Genomic DNA, 8679 nt, shown 5'->3' on the forward strand with positions numbered 1-8679 from the left:
GGGTGAGGGACCAGCACCCCATGACCCATGGTGGAGGTTAAGATTGCAGATTCCTGGGCTTCCTTCCAGCTGAATACACTGGAATTTTCTAGAAGCCCTGAAGTTGCAGACAACCTGAGCAAGTTCGGTCTGCTAGCCAGTGGCCCCACTCGCTCTGGTGGGTGCTGGGAGCCTCTCTCACACACTGCTTCGGAGACCAGCCTCTGCAATGGAACTTTCGAGCTCTCGAGAACTGCCACCTAATGTTTCAGTCATTCTGAAGTGAGGTCACATGTAATGGAATGGGTGTTGTTCGGTGTGTGAAACATGTGACCCCCCTCTGGTGCCAGGTGTACTGAGGGCACAGGGCGACCCAGTAGGACACGCTGGAGTCACCTGAAAGGTGGTGTTCCAGCCCATATTTGAGTGCTACAGGAATGATGCTCCCTGAACCCTTTCCTCCCATCACTCATGGCCACAGACGCGAAACAGATGGTCCCACAGAAAACCTGGGCCTTCTCGCCCTCTGGCACATGCTGTCTCCAATCCACCATGGGCCCCCTACCTGTGTCTGTGGGCCTCCCTACTGGGAGTCACCAGGCCAGCATTTCCAAAACTGTTTTTTGACAACATTAGTATGTCAAGGAATGTAATAAAACATCTTCCCACAAACATACAAAATTAGCAATATTTTCCTATAAAATGCATTTGGAAAAAATGTGCATGAAAAGTGATGAAATTATGAATGCTCTTAGCATCATATGATGCTTGCTTCTACGCCAGCTTGCTGGGCCTTCAGACTTGAACAAGGACGGCAGCTCTGCAGGTTCTAGACTTGCTAGTCTCTCTGTAAGTTGATTCCTTATAATATATTTCTTTAGGGGTAGATATAGTTAGATAGATCCTATTGGGTTTGTTTTGTTTTGTTTTGTTTTGTTGCATTAACCAGTACAAAATGAGGCTCTCTCTACTCAGAGATGCCAGGAATTCCCTCCGGGGCTTGCTTGTCACAATAAGCAGTGCTGGATGGTGAGATCTTTGAGGACAAGAGTCAGGACTGGTGTTCTCTCCTGTGTTGGTAGACTGTGACATTGGGGGACCCCACATGTGACTTGCTCGAGCATGTGACTTGCTTTGGCCCATGTGACATTAGAAGTGTGATGCAAGCATAGATCTGACCAATGCTTGCTTCTCCTCTTGGGGCTTGTTCTCTTGAGCCGAAGGCCATCGCTTAACCAACTGAGCCACCCAGGCGCCCCACTCTTGGAACATTCTTGGGGAAGCTAGCCATCCAGTTGTAAAGAAGCGTGGGTAGACAGATAGATGATGGTACAGCACTTGGAGAGAGAGCAGCCTCGTGGAGGAGCTGAGGCACCAGACTCTATAGAGGGTCTTCTTGAACTTTCCAGTTGAGGCCAGCTGAGAAGAACCATCCCACAGAGCCTGGACCAAATTCTGACCCATAAAATCATGAGAAATAAATAAACTGTTGCAGTTTTCAGCCACCAAGTTTTGGGGTAGTTTGTTACATGGCAATAGATAACTGAGATGCTTATAGTAGGTGTGTAATAAATGGGTATGGAATGAGGGAATGGCAAACCACAGTGTTGGCTCTGGTGGTAGTCCTTTGCACTGGTCCTATACACTCATGAAACCTTGATCACACATACCACCTTGTGATCTTGGAATGACTAATTCTTGGAATGACTAATTATATGTATCCATTTGACTGGAGGCCATGGGATCCCCAGATGGTAGGTCAAACATTATTCTGGGTGTTTCTATAACAGTATTTTTGAATGAAATCGGTAGACCAGTAAAGTAGATTGTCCTCCATAGTGGGGAGGGGGGACCAGTCAGTGGAAGACTTACATAGAACCGAAGGTTGACCTTCCCCAGAGGAGGAGAGAATTCTCTTGCCTGACAGTTTTGGAAGTGGGGCATTGGCTTTTCCTGCTTCTATGCCAGCTTGCTGGGCCTTCAGACTTGAACAAGGACAGCAGCTCTGCAGGTTCTAGACTTGCTAGTCTCTCTGTAAGTTGATTCCTTATAATATATTTCTTTAGGGGTAGATATAGTTAGATAGATCCTATTAGGTTTGTTTTTTGGTTTTGTTTTGTTTTGTTGTTGCTGTTGTTGTTTTTGAGAATCGTGGAAAGTGCAATAGCAAGAACAGGTGTTGCTATAACAAATAGCTAAAAATGTGGACACAATGTTAGAACTGGGTGATAAGGAAAGGCTGAAAGAGTTTTGAGACCTGTGCTTGAAAAATCCTAATCACCTTGAGGGGACATTTGGCAGGAATATGGACATCAAAGTCCATTCTGACGAGGGCTTTGGAAGGGGAAAAACTGCAGAGAATATAGCATTGTGGTAACTAGCATGTTGATGGAGTATGACTAGTAGAGATGCTTCTGGTAAGATCTCAGGTGGAAATGCCCAAGGTGCTCTTGGAAGCAGAAGGAAAGGCAATCCTTGTTATAAAGTAGCAAAGGATTTGACTGACTTATGTTCCAGGGTTTTGCGGAAGGCAGATCTTGTGTCACCCAGAGCATTTTTTTTCTAAGCAAAGTGTTAGAAGGGCGGCCTGATCCTTCCTTACCACTGATAAAAAAATGTGAGAGATGGGGATGGGGGGTGAGGGGGAGGAATTGAAAGAATATTTTCAGCAAAAGGAAACCAGAACTTGAAGATTTGGAAAATCCTCAGCCTATCCATATTGCAAAACATGAGAAAGTGTGTTCTGGAGAAACACCAAAGATTTGGCTGGATGATTATTCTGTAAAGATGACCCACGAATTAATCAGCTGCCTCTGCTGAAGCCAGAAATAGGATTGGGACTATGGCAGCAAGGCACAGCCTGTGGGGACAGAAGGGGCCAGAGGAAATGGAATGAAGGAAGCCGCTCAGATTTCTGATCTACAGGACAGGGCACTAGAGGATCCGATCTCGAACATGGTTGTCCTTCCAGAAGACGAAAAGTGACCATGAAAGCTATTTAGAGATCATAAGAGCTGTCACTCTTACCATAGGTCCAGGGGATGCCACTATCTCTTGGCTTCAGGGTGAGGGGTCCCTCCTCAGAGTGAGGGGGACAGGAGGCCCGCCCAGAGCGGAGGGGGCAGGGTCATTGCTGAGGGCCACAGAGGTAATGCTGCTGCCCCAGGGGGCACAGAGGGCAGAGCACTAAACTAAACAAGTTTGACCTGGAGCCTTAAGACTTGCTTAGTACCCTTCCTTCTTCTCAATTCTCCCTTTTGGGTGGGAATGTCTGTCTTTTGCCTGTCCCGCCTTAAGACTTGCTTAGTACCCTTCCTTCTTCTCAATTCTCCCTTTTGGGTGGGAATGTCTGTCTTTTGCCTGTCCCGCCATTGTGATCCAGAAGCACAGAACATGTCTGGTCTCACAGGTTCGAAGCTAGAGAGGAATTCTGCTTTGGGATGAATCATACCTCCAGCCTCACCCAGCCCTGATTTAGATGACGTTTAGGGAGACTTCTGACTTGGTGATGGACGGGTTGACTCTGGGGCTGTTGAATGGTGTATTTTTTAAAGATTTTATTTATTTTTTATTTGTCAGAGAGAGAGAGAGAGCACAAGCAGGGGGAGCAGCAGGCAGAGGGAGAAGCAAACTCCCCGCTGAGCAGGAAGCCTGATGCTGGACTTGATCCCCGGACCCTGGGATCATGACCTGAGCCGAAGGCAGACGCCCAACAACTGAGCCACCCAGGCATTGCAGAGTGAATGTATTTTGCACGGGAGAACGATGTGAATTTGGGGAGCAAGATGGCAGAATGTTATGAACTGAATTGTGTCCCCCTAAATTGAAGACTTAACTAACCATGGGACTGTATTTGAGATGGGGCCTTGAAGGAGTAAAGATTAAATGGGGTCACAAGGGTGGGCCTTCTCTAACAGTACTGGTATCTTTGTTTTTTGGTTTTTTTTAAAGAGTATTTATTTATTTATTTATTTGACAGAGACACAGCAATAGAGAGGGAACACAAGCAAACGGAGTGGGAGAGGGAGAAGCAGGCTTTCCGCTGAGCAGGGAGCTGGATGTGGGGTCGGATCCCAGAATCCTGGGATCATGACTTGAGCCGAAGGCAGATGCCTAACAACTGAACCACCTGGATGCCCCTCCTGGTGCCTTTATAAGAAAGGACAACAGATTTCTCCCTCTCTCTCCTTGGGTGCACACAGGGAAGGCTACATGAGGGCCCAGCAAGAATGTGTGTTTGCAAGCTGAGGAGACAGGTCTCACTGGAAGCCACATCTGCCAGCACCTTAACTTGGGCCTTTCAGCCTCTAGAACTATGACAGAATACATTCCTGTTGATTAAGCCACCCAGTCTATGGTCTCTTGCCATGGTGGGCTGAGCAGACGAATACAATTCCTCACAACTTTGGTGAGGGAGGAGCCAGGCGCACTTGGATTTCAAGTTCCACTTTCATGGATTGCCTCACTCGGCCAATACAGAAGTTCTGCTATGGGTCAGACATGGTGCAGGCACTGGCTTCAATGGTGAGCAAAATGGTCGCCCTTCCTGTCCTCACAGAGCTTAAGAAAGTCATGGAAAGGAGACGCATGTTCACCAAATAACAGCTCAAATAGAGAGAGATTAGTAACGGTGTTGAGGACTGTAAGGGGATGTCACCTCGTCAAGGTGGTCAGGGACAAGTTTTCAAAGAAGTGACGCTGGACCTGAGACATGAAGGGTGATCAAGACTACACTAGGTGAAGTGGGGAAGGAAAAGTATCGCACACAGAAGGAACAGCATATGCAAAGGCCGCTCCCACCAAGGAGGGAGTTGGTGAGCGTTCAGGGACCAAGGAGAATTCTGCCCTGCCTGGAATGGAGAGGAGACGGGTGGGCAGATGGCATCCAAGATGAGGCTGGCTCTCTCCTGCTGGCTGGACCACAGCAAGGTTTTGTCACAGGAGCAGTAGGAAGCCACTGATCTCTCTTAACCTGGGATTTGGCATGGTCAGATTTGCATTTCTAGAAGATGCTTGTGGAGGGTGAGACCGCTGAGGGGGTTAACGCAGAAGTCCCGGAGAGGTGTGCAGAGGTCTTGGACCAGACTGGTGGCTACAGACATGGAAGGAAGGGCTGGATTGGGCAGCTGTCTGGGGAGGCGAGGGGTAAAGTAACTGGGCTTTGGGAGATGTGGGCAAGCAAGGAGTCAGCCATAACCTGAGTTCTCGGATTTGAGCTCCTGGGTGGGTGGTGGTGCCACTCACAAGGGAGAGAAGATGGGGAGGACCAAGTCAGGAGTGGAGGCAACTACTTACCTAATTGGGTGAACTTAAGCAGGTTACTTTGAAACCTCTGTGTGCCTCAGTTTCCCTACCTCAGTACTAAACGTGAGGTAATGTATGAAGAGACCCGCTCAGCGTAGCCGCTCCTGTAGGTTGGGGCTTCCCGCCTTTCCCTCTGTGAGGTGGCCTGGCCAGAGGCTACTGTTCCCATTTTAAGGATGGGGAAACTGAATCTCGGTAAGGCTGGAGTCTCGCCCAAAGTCACACACTGTTGGATCCAGGCTTCCAGAAAGGTCATGGGAAGAGCCTTCCTGCATTGCCAGGCTGCTTTCCATAGCAGCACGCAGATCTCCGGAGCAGAAAGCGTGCACTCATCAGCAGCTGTCATCCCTGGAAGCCTGGGATGGGGCAGGAAGAGAGGAGAAAGTTCAGGTGGGAAAAGGGGGGGTGGGGGAAAGGGGATGAGGGAGCGCTGTCGTGAGGGCAGGCCCACAGTCCCTAGAGAGACAGGCCGTTAAACACTAAATTCATAGAGGAGCCAAACTCCAACACGCAGGCTGGTCACAAGGTTTAGTCTTTACTCACATGAAGTCCAAGGTGGGTACTCTGACTGGCAAGAAGCCTGCCTCTAAGGGGAGATCTGGGCACTCCAGCTCCTTCTGTCCCCAGGATTCCGCCATCTCCTAGGCCACGTGATCGCGGCAGCAGGGGAAAGAGAGGTAGATGAGGCACATGTGTTTCTTCATGTCCTCAGCCCACAGGAGAGACGCATGGCTTCGGCTCACACTCCGTTGGCCGCCCTTGATGACGAAGGAGGTGGAAGTGTAGTCCAGCTCGGTGCCCAGGAAGAGGAGGACATGAGTTTGGTGACCAGTTACCCAGGCCTGCTACAGTAGGTCAGGGCTAAGCTCAGTCAAGGGGGCAGGGTGCACCCAGGCTCTGCTGGAATTTCCCACGCGGACCAGCTCCAGGTAAGTAAGTTGAAGGAAGCAGGATTGATTCCAGGGCACTGGCTGACCATTAGCAAGGTTAAGGGCTATGAAAACTGTCTCTAGCCGAGGCCAACGGGAAACCTGTCCTGAAGGCCTCAGGAGAGCAGGCTGTGAGGAGTTTGTGAGAGAAACCACCTGGACTGCACCTACCACAGCATTTGTGGGCTGGCAGAGAGAGGAACCTTGTGAACTGTAACTGGGCGGCCTTGACGAGAGGGAAGCCTCCCTGAGAAGGGACATTTGGACAGAGACGCAAAGATGCTGAATCATAAGGACACCTGTCCGAGGGCAACGGGAGCAGCAAGTCCCAACCCCCTGTGGTAGGAGCAGGCCTGCAGTGTTGAGGACCCCGCTGCAATAATCTGGGCTAAACGAGAGACAAAGGTGGTGACAGTGAGCAGGGGCAGGGGGAGAAGTGGTTAGATTCTTGATCTATTTTGTATGCTTATCCCTCCTTACCTCACTTCCTTCCTTTTTTCAGTTTTCTCATGAAGACACACTGAGGTGTTTCCACATCCGTGCCCTCTTCTAGACTGTACACCCTTTGAGGGTAAGGCCTGGGCCTGGCTTCTCTCCCTAGCCTCACACCTGGCCCGGAGAGGGCCCAGTGCCAGCGCCCAGCAAACAAGCCTGTGGAGAGACAGCACGTCCTCCTGAGTCATCAGATTTCACGGGGCTGAGCCGAAGCCCTGCTTGTCAGCATGTTGCTCACTGATGGGAAAAGCTTTCCTGTGGTCTAGACACTCCTGACTCCAGTCTAAAGAGACCTTCTAAAGAAGGTCAGTGTGTCCAGTGGAAGGAGATGGGGCTTTCCCTCCCTGAGCTCACAGACCTACCTGCTGGGAAGACAGCTTCACGGGTTCTATTTTTTCCTGGATGTTCCCACCTGCTGACTTCCCCAGATGTGACAGGATACACAGAGAGCTGTGTCCAGCAGGGATCCTGGGCCCCAAGCAGTCTGGCCCTGGGCTCCCACACTGCTGGGCTCTGCACTGCTCGCTCACTGGCTTGTGGGTGGGATCCCCAGTGGCTTTGCGGGGCGGCGGGGGGGGTGGTGGTGCCTTGAGCGTGGTTGTGGCAGGCTTTGTTTAATCTGGGCCCTTCCCTGCAACACCTCTGCCTCCCCCGCCCCCGACTTGTACAGGAACTTGGGTACAGCTGATGTTTACAACCCAGCAGCCCATGGACTTGAGAGGGCTTCGAGAAGCCCTACAGCCTTAAATTCAGCACGTTGCTATAGGCTTCCAGCTTTCTCCAAAATCGCATTCTGAGAGTCATGGGTTTCCTGTGCTCTCATGCCACAAATTAATCGCCATTTCACTTTTCATCCCTTATCCTGTGTGCAGGGGCTCACGGTGTAGTGGTTACAAAACCCGTGAGCTCTGGAACCGGACAGACCTGAGTGGGCATCAGAGCTTCCATTCTTCCTCGAGAAGCTCTCTGGGCTTCAGTTTTTTCATCTGTAAAATGAGCACAGTCATAGTATCTCCCCAGGAGCTCAGCTGTGACGATGAACTAGGGTATGACTTCGTGCCTGGACCCACGATCATGCAAAGCTATCCTTGTCCTTAATCATAACTCCCAGCGAGGCAGGGCTCAGGGCTGGTGCGCATCCCTGCGGGCTCCGAATCCTGCCCCTCTTTCCACCAGCCTCTCAGTCCAGTTCCACGTTGGGCCAGAGCAAAATGGGAAAGCTGTGCGCGTTCCGGGCCTCTGGGGGAGTCTTCGAGTGGCTGAATCTGTGAATGATTCTTCTGCAGGTGCCAGGACCCGACCGCCCCATCCTCGCCCAGCGCCAGAGTCTGCCTGCCAGACCCTTGTCAGCGGTTACAACCAGCAGCTGCCTCCCGCTGCCCGAGTTTTATCAAAAGCTCAGTTGAGAGAAATAAAGTTCATGGGGGTTATTTAAAGGCCATGCATTCCATCCATTCTTCCAGATGAGACTTATCCCTGAATCGAGTCGGGCTCTCATGAAGCTGAGTTGCTCTTGGACCACATGATTTAGCTGCCACAAAATCTTTATTATGTCCCTCCCTTATGATGGGGCTTTGTGGAAAAATGGCTGGAGGAGGCAGGCTGCTGCGTTTATTTTGGGATGCTGCTGTCGCTAGTTCCTGCTGCCCCAGTCCGTGCTCTCTGTAAGACCTAGAGGGAAATATATTTTAGGTCCTCGTTCCTGGCAAAGCTCTGTATCCTCAGAGCAATCGGTGGGCTTCTGACCTCTGGGCAAGGGGACTTGGGAAACGGACCCCCATTCTCATTTTACTTGGGCTGCCTGGAAGCTCGGATGCGGGGTTCAACTAGAAGAACCCTCAGGGATCTCTTGACCTGGGACGCAAGGGAGATGACTTCTATCCAGACACTGATTTCTGACAGATGGGATTGTCAGGAGTTACTATGATTGTTTCGTATGTGTCTCGTTCGTTGCTTCCGGCTTGAGTGGGAC

General features: G+C 50.6%; 1 long non-coding RNA gene across 1 annotated transcript; it reads left to right on the plus strand.

The window, feature by feature from the left end:
• Positions 1–3296: 3296 nt before the first annotated feature.
• On the plus strand, positions 3297–7228 carry LOC131808550 (uncharacterized). Its single transcript, XR_009344825.1, has 3 exons — positions 3297–4503; positions 5996–6212; positions 6715–7228. It is a non-coding gene; the product is annotated as an uncharacterized LOC131808550 (long non-coding RNA).
• The last annotated feature ends 1451 nt before the right edge of the window (positions 7229–8679 follow it).

The sequence above is a fragment of the Mustela lutreola genome, chromosome 9, assembly GCF_030435805.1.
Source record: "Mustela lutreola isolate mMusLut2 chromosome 9, mMusLut2.pri, whole genome shotgun sequence".
Lineage (NCBI taxonomy): Eukaryota > Metazoa > Chordata > Mammalia > Carnivora > Mustelidae > Mustela > Mustela lutreola.